This window comes from Arachis hypogaea, chromosome 8 (assembly GCF_003086295.3).
Source record: "Arachis hypogaea cultivar Tifrunner chromosome 8, arahy.Tifrunner.gnm2.J5K5, whole genome shotgun sequence".
In the NCBI taxonomy this organism is placed as follows: Eukaryota; Viridiplantae; Streptophyta; class Magnoliopsida; order Fabales; family Fabaceae; genus Arachis; species Arachis hypogaea.
Window position 1 is genome coordinate 7,633,557 of NC_092043.1, and position 13,965 is coordinate 7,647,521.

Below are 13,965 nucleotides of genomic sequence, written 5' to 3' on the forward strand. Positions count from 1 at the left end.
TAAGTCTATGTATATAATGCTATGTGAATATATCTTTCTAATTAAGTAATTAAAAGTAAAAACTATTTCGTTATCTTAATTAAAGGTTTCGGTTCATATTAGTGAATGCTCAATATTAAATAAAGATAGTATATAATAAAAAGGTTAAGAGGTAACTAACGCCTGAACTTTTAGTTCTTTCATGAGGTGCTGAAAGTTAGGGTGTTACATTATGGTATCAGAGTAGTTCATTCCCGTTAGAGCCTTAGGAATGGACTTACTATGCTTTACTGCATACTCTGAGTGTCTGTCATACAATAGGACTTGTCCTAATGACAAGAGTTTAAGTTGCAAATGCATGATTGTCTATTGATTAATGTTGTTGGTCGACCGTTGCATCTCTCATGGTACTAGGTCTGGCCAACTTAATACTGATGATTTGTGCATACAGAAACACTAATAGATTGTCATAGATGAAATAGAATTAATAGGTGATGCGAATTATGGGTTTTGGGAATGTTAGAAGTTGCATCTCGGAGTTACTCAATCACGTATCTTGTTCTTCCATTGTTTATCTTGAAGTTTTGTTTGGGGTTTCTTTCTTGAAAACTGAACTAATTATTCCCCAATCTTGTTCCGTATTCATATTCTATTTTCATTTGATCTTAACTGCATATGTTTACTTGAATTCCTGGAGATATCTGCTTTTCTTAAGATGCGATTTGGTTCTTTTGCTTCATGTCTTGCATCTTATGTATATCTCATTCCGATTGAATTTGGTTCTTTTAAAGTTCTTGTTTCGAACCTTACATTCTGAATTATTTCCTACCTGATAGTGTTCTTAAACATTCTCTTGAATTCCTGTAAACCCCGTCCATAAATTTTGTTCTTCTTTTCCTAAGTTTTATATCCTTTTAGGTAACTCAAGCTTGTTTTAGAGTAACGTGTGATTCCTTAGATATCTACCTTGTGATGTTTAAACTCTTTTTCTTGACTCATGTATTCTTTTATGTAACTTTGGACTTGTTGATGCATCAAAGAGAAACGTAGAAATCTTTGTGAACATACATTGTCCTTGTTGCTTGTCCTTTTTTTGAGGTCTTGTATCCTTTTGAGTGACTTGAGACTTGTTTTGATGACATGTGCGATCGTTAGATATAGCAAGCGATACGTTAGTTATTTAGGATACGTTGTGCGGACGCGGAAGGTGGAGTTTGTAAGTGTGCAACGTCACAGGATGTTGAGGAGCTTGATTCTTGCGAAGGAGTTTTATTGATGTTAGGCTTGTGCCTGTTAGTGGATTGCGGAGTATTTGATGAGGTTGAGAATTCGCAAAAAATCTGTTTAATATAGTATAGTTGAGAATGGTGAAGTTACGTCATGTTGAAGTTTAGGCAGCTGAAGCTCTAAGTTGGTATGAGTTCAGTGTGCAAACGACCCATTATTTTAATACCAACCTGCCTTGTAACCTTTATGCATCAAGCATATCTTGTATCTTTTGCTTTGCGCCAGATTTTTTTTCCTAAATTTTTAAGTCATAAGAATATCTTGGATTTGAAAACTATATATACAAAAAACTTTTTGCTTTCTTTCCTAAATATGTTCAAAGGAAACTTCAGTTTAAGTTTCTTTCATCTTGTATCAATTTTTTAGAACAAATTTTTTTATAAATGAAATAGAATATAAGACCCCAAATTTTTAAAAATTAAAGAATTAGTTATTTATGAATTATTATGTTTGTGAAAATTTTGATTTTAATAAAATTATTTTATTAAAAATAATTAAATAAAAAATTATGATTAGTGAAATTTAATTTAATTATGATTTATTTTATTAGTTTGAATTATTTATTAGCAACTATTTTAATAGACAAAATTTAAATTAATTTTTATAAATATTATTATTATTATTAAAAAAAAAAGTAGAGAGTGGCCTTTAAGAGAATGAAGAAAGAGATTTTGAAACTTGGTTCATATATATATATATATATATATATATATATATATATATATATATATATATATATATATTAATTATTCATTCTTGGTTGGAAGCCAATATGAAAGCAAAAGAAAGAAATTGAAATGTGGTTTTATATGCATGTATAAATATATATACAATAGGAAACATTTCAAGTGCACCAGGGAGTACCGGTGCACAAGTTGTTTTAACCGTTGATCTGAATTAATATATATTATATATATTTTTTATAATTCAGATCAACGGTTAAAACAACTGGTGCACCGGTACTCCCGGTGCACTTAAAATGCTTCCTATACAATAAGGACACATGCCCTCTTCCTTGCCATCACATTATAACCACTTTATTCTTGTATTTCATTCAGCGGAACTAATAGGGAAAAGAGAGGGAGAGACCGTGAGTGAGAGAAGAGAGATTTCATGGAAGTCATAAACTTTCGGCGTCCGATTTATTGAGATTCATAATTCCAATTAAAAATTTAATCCAATAAAAGTGTTTATATCTTTTTTTTTACATGTTGGCGTTATTTTTATTTAGTAAAAATTGATGGTGACATAGCTCCTCTTTTTTTTGAGTTCGGCCAATTGGAATTATAAAAGGTATAGACGATTTCTGACGTCTTTTTTTTCAACAACTCAGTCAAAAATCTTTTCTAGAGGTCCTGTTAGTTTGATTTCGTACGGAAGTAGAATTTCGTTAAATTCTCACCGATTAAATTTGTGTTGGATAAGTAAATGGTTGTTATGATTGATTATTGATGGAGTTTGATTGATTTTATATTGAATTTTGTTGATATATTGTTATATGTGATTAAACTTGTGATTTGGTCATGTTTGTGCTGTCCAAACTATGATAATGAGGCTGATTTGGGACTGTCATTGTGTTAGTTTTTGAATAAAGTGGGTGAAGTTTGATGGGCGAAGAATTAAATTAAAAGCGGTGAAAAATCGATAATTGTAAAACTCAAAAACGAATTAAAATTTAAATGTATATTTTAAGAAGAAAATAAGGAGGATTTCGATTCTTGGTGAAAGGAAAAATCAGTCAAGAAGAATTATTTTTGAAAAAATATACTTATATTTTTATAAAAAGATTGAGTTTAATATTATAACTATATAAGTTTTTTGGATATTTTGGGTAATAAATAAAGTTCAAGAGTAAAACGGATATTTTATAAAAGTTCAGAATTATTTATATAAATATGAAACATAGTGAAGGTTTAAATATAATTTTATAAAATATTAAAGTTAAAAATAAAATATTAAAAAATTCGTGGTTTAGAAAGTAATTAATAAAAGTTTAAAAATAAGGTTTTATAAAATAAATTTTAAGAGTATTATAAATATTATTTAAAATTTTTGTTTAACATTACTCATTTACATTAGAAGAGTAAATTAATATTATAAATTATTTTTTATCAAGATATTATTTTATAAGAATATTATTATATGTATTATGAAAAATAAAATAGGGAGTGATAAACAGACAAGTTTTTCTAAAAGTTTTAGTAAGACAAATTTAAGTTAAGGATCTCATGATCCCCTCTTTATAAAACATTTAAGGAAAGATGAGGGAAGAGTGTGAAGATAGTTTTTGATGTTAAAAGTAAGAAATTAAAAGAATGATGAGAAAAGAAAAAGGAAAGAATATATTAGTTAAAGGGATCTCTACTAAAGGAAAGCAGAGAGCAAATGATTAAAAGAATCTAAAGAATCTCTGCCACAGGAGAGCAGAGAATAGAAAAGAAAAGAAAGAAAGAATGAAAAGAAAATGAGAGAAGCAGAGATGATTGTTTACCTGCAGAAAATGAGCAGAGATATGATGGTGAGTCCACCGAGATTTGCTTTCCAAAAATACATCGATCAATCCAGGGGATAGTTGCACCTATAAGACAGAGGTTTCTTACAGAGGTTATCGCTACATACATTGGCTAGAGAGAGCCTCACCTGTAAAACAGAGGTTGCTTCCAAATGTTATGTTTGCATACATCGGCTCAAGAGAGTCGCACCTGTAAGACAGAGGTTGCTTACAGAGGTTATGACACTGGATACCAAACACAGACAAAGGTTGCTGAGTTACGTTGGGAGTAGGTCAAAACCGACAGATGAGCTCATTACCTGCATTAGGGATAGACATGCATCATACTTGTTTGCGCATATTTGTTTGTGAGTGTGTTTTCGGTGATTGTGGGTGTGCTAAATCATTGTTTGAATTTTGTGTTTTATAATTGTTGTGTTGGATTATACTTTGTTGACTGTTGTCATTGACTAAGAACATAATGAAACGAACTTAACTTCTAACCCTGACCCTACTAAGAACTCCCCAGTTCTTACCCCATATCTCCACCCTCTTTCAGCTATAGGTGCAAATGTTTAGTGCGGAGTTACAGGAGCATAGAAATTATTTTCACAAGTTGAGTTGTTAGAATTTATTTTCCCTTCGTCGTTTATTATTTTGGTTTTTAAAGGAGTAAGACTTATAATTGAGACTCTTTGATTAAGTCTATGTATATAATGTTATGTGAAATATATATATATATATATATATATATATATATATATATATATATGGGTAAAGTATACTTTTTGTCCCTGAAGTTTACTAAAAGTTTCAAAATTACCCCTAAGTTTCAATTTGTTTCAATTTTATCCCAGAAGTTTTCGAATTGCATCAATTTTATCCCTGAACGTTAACAGCGTTGAAATCACTAACAGACGTTAATGACGTGGCAACAAGGAATTCCATGTGGCAACTATGTGTGTGACTCATTTGTAAAACATTTTTTTAAATAATTTTTAATTTTTGTTTAAAAATTTATATTAAAAAAATAAAATAGGTAAAAATCATGAAACCCTAAAACTAACTTCTTCATTGACGTCTGCGTCTTCGTCTTCTTCATTATCTGTAAGAATCAGAAACCCTAAGGAATGGCTTCCCAAGGCTCTGTATCATCACAAAAAAGTAGTCGGCGACGAAGAACGCTGACGTGCAACTGTGGTGAACCCCCTGTACTGAGATGGTCGAAGACACCAGACAATCCCGGCCGGAGATTTTGGGGCTGTGTATACTTTGATGTAAGTTTGAGTGCTTTCTCATTTTGATGTCTTCCTGAGTATCTTCAATTTCATTTTTTTTTGTGTTTATGTTGCAGATTGGGAAGGAGTGCACATTTTTTTCCTGGGCGGATGGAGTTGCAGAGATAGAAGAGGCTGAGGTTGCAAGGTTGAAGATGAAGATTTCCACTTTGAAGGCTAAATTAGTTTATGCCAAATGCAAACTGTTGGTGGCTGTAATTTTTGGTGTGTTGGGTTGGTTTATGGTGATTCTAATGGTTTATCTGTGGGTGAAGAATGGAACCCATTTGAGGTTAGGGTACTAGTGCGTTTGTGACAGATGAAAGTAGCAGAGTAAGAATAGGATGGCTGTTTGTAAACAGTTTCAAAACTGTACTAAAGTCGAAAACTTGTTAATGTTGTTGTCCTTGAAGTTTAATTTATGTTTCAAAAGTATCCCTAAAAGGATTAAAATAGTTTGGCACTAAAATTGGCATTAAGAACCTGTTGTGACAAGACAAACTCTAATTAAAATTTGCATGACATAAGGTGTTAATCATAAGCAAAATAACATAAGTTGTTAATCAACATAATCTCCAATTGTAATAAGTCATAACCGAAGTAAAAACTGAATTACATAATCTCCAATTAACATAAGTCATAACCAAAGTAAAAACTGAATTACATAATTCGTAAGCAAAATAATTCAGCAACAAAGAAAGAGTTGGAGTCATAGGTCATAAGTCATAATACAAAATGCCAACATTGTTCAAGCTTTCAAAAGAAACACCAATTACAAGATTTGACACAACTAAGACCCTGTGAGAGTACTCTGAGTTTGACTCCCTTGTGATGAGGGTTGTCCATGTGCAGTTGAAGTGGAGTTGCTCCTAAGGATTCTAGTTGGTCTTGGTGGCTGGAATTTTTTTTGTGCAGTTGGTTGGGTATTAGGCCTTGCTGCAACATTGGCCAACCTGGTCCTCTTATGCGCTGAGCCAGTAGATCCAGCTTTCTTAGCAGTGCTGTGCTGGGATGGTGATGATGTAGCAGTTCCAGCATTATTGTTTTGGGCCGACGATGTAGCAGCAGTAGTTTCCTATGATGGACATGAACAAAAAACAGCCAGTTACAGTTTAGAAAAGGTAAATAGCATTAGAAACAGTCTTATGTATGGAAAAGGGAACAATAGACAAGTACTTACGGTTGGCCTTCTAAGAGGGCAGCCTCGCTTGTTGTGACCCAATTTCAGACAACGAGAGCATTTTTGTTGTAACCCCAGCCTAGATGTGCTTGGGCCCTGTGGTTCTTCACCCTCCCCCCTTGCTCTTTTCTTCTTAGGCCTCCCAATTGGCACTCTATGTGGTGGAGGCATCACATCTGGGTGAGTAGTTCTCTCCCACATTGTATGTCCATTACAAGGGTTAATCATGGGGGTATAACAAGCCACATAAGCAGCTTTAGTGTAACAGCTTGCAACATATTTTCGAATATCATCCTTAGCACAATTAATTGCACTAACTGCATGCGGACAAGGTAAACCTGTCATTTGAAATTTTCTACAAGTACACTCTTTCTTCAGAAGATCCACTACAAATTTGTCCCTGCCTCTTATGACTTCAAATTTTGAAATACCGGCAGCAACCGGAAACCACCACCTAGAAGCATCTATTTCCTTTTGTAACTTAAGCTTAATCCTAGGAAGAATATCATCCTTATACTTCTCAATAAGTACCCTATTTTCAGCCCATCTCTTCATCAAATAAACTCTAATATCTTCTAGCATTGTCAATATTGGTTTTTCCCTTGATTCAACAATTGCAGAGTTAAAGCTTTCACACATATTATTGACAAGAGCGTCACATTTAGGATAGAATTCAAACCTTGATTTAGTCCAATACTTTGGACGAATTCCTATCAAGTGTCGATAGGCACCCTCACTAATGGCTCGGATTTCCATCAACTCCTTTTCCCATGCTGCTAGATATGTACATTTTGCAGCTCTCCACATCCTTTTCTTAAGATTCAGCCCTGGAAATTTTTTTTTGAAGTTGGCATAAAGGTGTCTCACACAGAATCTGTGATCAACACCTGGAAGTAATTCATCAAACGTTGGCACCAGGCCCTGTTGGTGCAAAGTACACAATTTTAATATAATGATCAAATAATTAGTTTAATACAGCAGCAAATACCATCGTTTACATATACTGATTCACATGAACTAACTAATTCACAGCAATTTATAACAGCAATATATAACTATATATAAAAGAACATTACAAGAACAGCAACATATAGTGCAGAAGCCACATGACTAACTAATTCACAGCAATTTATAACTATATATAAAAGAACATTACAAGAACAGCAACATATAGTGCAGAAGCCACATGACTAACTAATTCACAGCAATTTCTAACACCAATTTATAACTAATTATAAAAGAACATTACAATAACATTAACATATAGTGCAGCAATTTATAACTAATTATAAAAGAACATTACAGGAACATTAACATATATTGCAGATGCGACATTACTAACTAATTCACAACAATTTATAACTAATTATAAAAGAACATTACAAGACTAATTATAAAAGAACATAACAATAACATTAACATATAGTGCAGCAATTTATAACTAATTATAAAAGAACATTACAAAAACATTAACATATATTGCAGATGCCACATTACTAACTAATTCACAACAATTTATAACTAATTATAAAAGAACATTACAATAACATTAACATATAGTGCAGCAATTTATAACTAATTATAAAAGAACATTAACATATAGTGCAGAAGCCATGAACGTGCTAATTATAAAAGAACATTACAAGAACATTAACATTAACTAATTATAACTAGACATAAAAATATAGTGCAAAATCTTAATTACACTAAAATACAAGTTAGTAAATTACCTTTTGTTGGTCAGACATGAACGTGCTACGTAATAATTTATCCGCTCCTATATCATCAATTAGGTTTGAGAGGAACCACGTCCATGAATCTTTTGTCTCAGCCTCCACGACCGCATATGCTATAGGTAGCATCTGGTCATTCGGATCCCACCCCATAGCAACCAATAGCCATCCTCCATATGGTGTCTTCAAAAAGCAACCATCAAGCCCTATCATAGGCCTACACTTCATGAAACTCTCCTTGCAAGCCTTTAAGCAAATATAAATCCTATGAAATCGTGGACTTAGGTCGACCGATGTATCGGGGTGCTCAGTTTGGGCTGCTGGAGGTAATTGAACATGCAGCTTCACAGATGAACCAGGATTGGTACGCAGCAACTCATGGCAATAGTCGTAAAGTCTTCTATACTGCTCCCTAAAAGTTCCATTAATGTCAACCAGTGCAATCTGCTTGGCCCGAAATGCCTTTGCTCTTGAAATCTGCACATTCCACTTCCTAAGAGTCCTACTTTGTATGGTGCCCAGCTTCAACTTCGGATTCTCTTCTACTTTTCTCCTGAAGACCTTCGCTAGCCACTTCGACTTCATCACTTTTATGTCAAATACAGTGTTACAAGAATGATGATCATTAACTGTTCTTAGCTGCCAACTATCTTCATTGGCCATCTTCACCGCATATGCAAACCATTCACAACCATCTCCACACTTAGCCCTCACCCGGACATTGTCCACCACTGGAAATTTTATGTTTCTCCCAGTATGAACAGCATATGATGTCACAGCTTCCTTGAACTCCTCTCTCGTTGCATAGAGAGTTCCAGCCTCCCACTTATACTTACTCATATCCTTCAACTCCTTGTGAACGGGAAATTTCTTCTTGCTGGCTTCATCATCCTCACTTGATACCTCCTCTAATTCATCACTGTTCAATCCTTCATCATCGCTTAAACGAGAGCTCTTTCTCTTTCCAACAGCCACCTTTTGAGTCTTCTTTAACTTCTCTACAACACTCTTACTTTTCTTAGACTTTCTTATATCTTGATGCATCTCCCCAAGAGTTATATCAACATCAAACAGCCCATCATCACCACAATAATCATCTTCACTATCACTAAAATGAAGATCAGAATCAGCCTTATAATCTGGGTCATCAGAGTCATCCTCTTCTTCACTATTGTCCCCATCACCAACATTCTGTAGCACTTCTTCAGCATTTAAATGGACATCAACTAATCCCTGCATTTGGGCCTCCATATCCACCCCTTCACATTGGGCTTCTACTTCAATATTTTGGGCCTGTCTATTATCACTTGGCCCACTATCAGCATCCACACACTCTTCCTCAACAACCTTGCTGTCACCCCCAACATCTAAATACCCAATGTCGTAACAAAAATCATCAGGGATTGAAGCCTTATGCACCACATACAAATCAACCACCTTTTTTTCAACTCCTATATTTGCCATTTCCATTGCTTCTTCATCACCTTTCAACAACTTCAACCCTTCTAATCGTAATTCAGTATCTTTATACCACAGTTTTCCAATGTTCTCAGCAATGTACCCAAGTTTTCCAACCACATCATAAGCCTCTATAACACTCCATCTATCTCTGTCACACCAGTCAACCGTTGTCACCTCACCATCAACATACTCAGTTTTACCCTTATCACTACAAAACCTACCCCTGTGATGAACTCTAACACTGAAATCATCCATCCTGCCGTTATAAAAACATTTTCAGACCAAAGAACAGAGTAACTAATAGTTCGAAAATATAGACCACGTAAAAGTTATATTTTTCACAAAAACTCAACAGAAATCCCTCAATCCCTGAATGTAATAGAACCCTAACAGCAATCAAAACTGATAAAGAAAAACCCTAAATCCTAACTGTTCAAACATGCAGTAGCAAGATTGATCAGAATCGTGGCCTACCTCGTCGGAAACGATGATCAGAATGGCGCTACCCCAGACTGAATGCTATCCCAGACTCCTCCCTCAGTCTCGACGGCGTCGCAGCATGCGCCGTCCTGCCCCTCCTCACGGCGGACTCAAGAAAACGGTGCGTCGTCTGACCACCCAGCAAGCTTCCTCGAATGATTCTGTTTTCCTGGCTGTGTTCCTTTGTGCCACAGGGAAGATAAAAGGCTTATGTTTGAACAAGGAAGCCAATTCATTTACTGGGGTTACTCAGCCATGGGTATTTTGGGGGTTTCACCTTTCTTGCCACATCACACGCTTCACTTTGCCATATCACTAACGTCTGTTACTAATTTAAACGGCGTCAACTTAAAGGATAAAATTGATGCAATTCGAAAACTTCTGGGATAAAATTGAAACAAATTGAAACTTAGGGGTAATTTTGAAACTTTTAGTAAACTTCAGGGACAAAAAGTATACTTTACCCTATATATATATATATCTTTGTGATTAAATAATTAAAAGTAAAAACTATTTTGTTATCTTAATTAAAGGTTTCGGTTCGTATTAGCGAATGCTCAATATTAAATAAAGATAGTGTATAATAAAAAGGTTTAGAGGTAAGTAACGCCTGAACTTTTAGTATGATTATGAGGTGCTGACAGTTAAGGTGCTACAAAGAGCTCCTGTCAACACAATGCTACAAAATTCCTTATTATAAATTATAGATTATAGAAGAAATCCTAACATTACAATTGTAGAATTGCAAGAGGTCTTAGTCTATGGTATTACTAAGATTCTATTTTAATACATTATATAGTTGCAATAGTAAAAAATTTGTGCCACACTTTGCCCCAAAGTTCCAACAACTCAAACAACAAATCTTAAAAGTCTTTAATATTCAATTGTTCGGCTATTCCTTTGTGCCTATATAAAAATTAAATAAAAATTTTACAAAAATTATAAAACTAAATCAAACTTGACAAATGTTAACTTCCTAAAAAAATCTAAGCAACCAAGAAATCAATTTGAACAAGACTTATTCACACTCTCATACCAAAAAAAAATCACAATTTAAAATTTCATAACCAATAAATGATAAGAAAGAAGAGCTCCTAGCATCACAATTCTACAAAATTACTAATTATACATTATAGAAGAACTCTAACATCATAAGGGGTATTAGTTTATTGTATCACTATATGGGTTCTCTTTCAATTACTTAGAAATTTGCGAATGTACATACCGAAAAAATTGGGACATATTGTGCCAAAAATTTGTAACAACTCAACAAACAGTAAATCGGAAAAACCCTCGATCTTAGTTGTTCCTTTTTGTTTATAGAAAAATTGTATAAAAATGTTATAAAAATTATAAAAACTAAATTAGACTTGACAATTTAACATTAACCTTATACAATTTTTTTGCAAGCAAAATACCAGTTTTAACACTTCTATATCACAAGAAAATCAACCGTTCAGAGTTTCATAATCATTAATTGATAAAAAAAGAAGAACTCCTAATAACACAGTGCTACAAAATTCCTGATTATAAATTAAAGATTATAGAAGAAACCCTAGCATTACAATCGTAGAATTGCGAGAGGTAGTAGTTTATGGTATTATTAGGATTCTATTTTAATACATTATATATTTGTAATAGTACGTACCAAAAAATTTGTACCATGCTCTGCCACAAAGTTGTTACAACTCAAACAACAAATCTGAAAAGCTCTCGATCTTCAATTACTAGGTTATTCCTTTGTGCCGGTAAAAAGAATTATATAAAATTTTTACAGAAATTATAAAACTAAATCAAACTTGACAATCTAATGTTAACTTCATAAAAAAAATATGAGCAACCAAGAAACTAGTTTGAACAAGACATATTCACACTCTCATACCAAAAGAAAATCAGAATTTAAAATTCCATAATCAATAAACAATAAAAATAAAAGAATAGCGCCTAGCATCACACTACTACAAAATTATTGATTACAGATTATAGATTATAGATAATAGATAATAGATTATAGATTACAGATTATAGATTATAAAAGAATTCCTACCATTATAATCCTAACCATACAAGAGGTATTAGTTTATTTTATCACTACTTCAGTTCTCTTTCAATATATTACAAATTTGTGATTGAAAATACTAACAAAGTTGGACACACTATGTACAAAGTTGCAACAACTTAACAAAGTACAAATCGAAAGAAAAATTCAAAAAATAACAATGAAAAAGATAATTATTATAAAAATAAAATTAAAAGCATAAACATGTCAAACAACAATGGAAGAAAAAAATTCAATAATACGACTTGAGAATGATATAGGTAGCCGCACCAAAATCAGCAACGAAATAGAGAAAAAAAAAAAGATCGACGTCGCAATAGCAGACAAGAAGATGTGACACTAATAGCATGAGAGTAGCATAAATGGGTAAAAACCTAAGAATAACCTATGTAACCATTTTTTTCTTTCCGCTGGGAGCTTTGACTGGCCCATACCCGAAAACATACCATTTTCTATTTGCCCCGAAACATATGGAATTTGCCAATTTCGTAAAAAAAGAAAGAAGAAACTTGAATATTTATTTTTTCATTGTAGCCGTGTAATCAATCATAAATTGCAAAAAATTAGAGAGGATTATTTGGAGCATGAGCCTTCCACCAAAAATTATAGCAGAGCTAAAGAGAGACTTCAACACATCAAACTAGGTTTCTTAGCAACCGATCCAATTTGGGGGAGGGTGGAGAAAGGTACTTGGCAAATCGAGGTGTCTCTTTGTCGCCAGTGTAGGTCTAATGGAGTCGGTTGGCCATGGGCGCCGTAATTTGAGAATCATGGTGCCTTCATGGAGACAGGGGTTCTTCTCCAGAATCGGTTTTACGTTTGGAATTAGCCAGCCAATAGCGACGACGGACAGGCGTCTCCCTCTTCCATGGCAGTTATTTATCGGGCTTGGAAGGTCGTTCATGGCAGAGGCAGAAGGGAGTGGGTTTAAGAGTGTCTAAATCTGTGGCCGACCAGAACGATAGTAGATGCACCGCCAGTAAACAGTGAAGATGTTTGAAGACATCACATCGGCAATAACAGAATAATGGAGGAGTTCCATCAAGTTTTCTTGAGTACTTTTCTCATGTAAAGGTCATCTTGTGTTGAATGAGGGGATTAGTTTTTTTCTTTTTTTGGTCTAGTGCCAATTTGTTTGATCAGCCCATGACAAAAAAAGAAAATAATAATACTAATAAATAAATTTAATTTACCTGATAACTTTTGAAAGTAAATTAACTTTTAAAGAATGTTGCACTCTCTATTTTGTCTAAAGTGCACTAGCTTTTGCCTTAAGTGTTCACAAGTGGTTAGGATGACAAAATTAAAATATCAATTAATAAGCAACACCTATAGATATGGGAAATAGGTACTGATTCCTCCTTTGTGAAATAAAACTGTTACGTATACATAAAAAAATCAGTTATTAAATTAATTATTATATATATACATATGAGATATTCTCCACATCTAAGCAATTTTGGCATCCAAGTTCATACAAGCAATTTTTATCTTTTCCTCCTTCTCTCCCTGGTGAAGAAACAGTAAAAGGTGAGGAGAAAGAGTTTTGAATTGTGTAGAATAGAAATGAACCAAACATGTTATTATGGTGATACAATTGTATAGTATTAAATGAATGGAACATTATCCATTATATAAATTCAAATTCGAACAGCTTTCTGCATAATAAACCGAACATATACTCATGGTGAAATAATTGTATAGTACTGCATGAACGAAACATAATCCATTATATAAAATCAAATTCAAATAGCTTTCTGCATAATGAACCGAACACGTACCCATGGTGAAACAATTGTATAGTACTGAATGAACGAAACATAATCCATTATACAAAATCAAATTCAAACATCTTTTTGCATAATGAACCGAACACCTACTCATGGTGAAATAATTGTATAGTACTGAATGAACGAAACATAATCCATTATATAAAATCAAATTCAAATAGCTTTCTGCATAATGAACTAAATACGTACTTATGGTGAAACAATTGTGTAGTACTGAATAAACAAAAC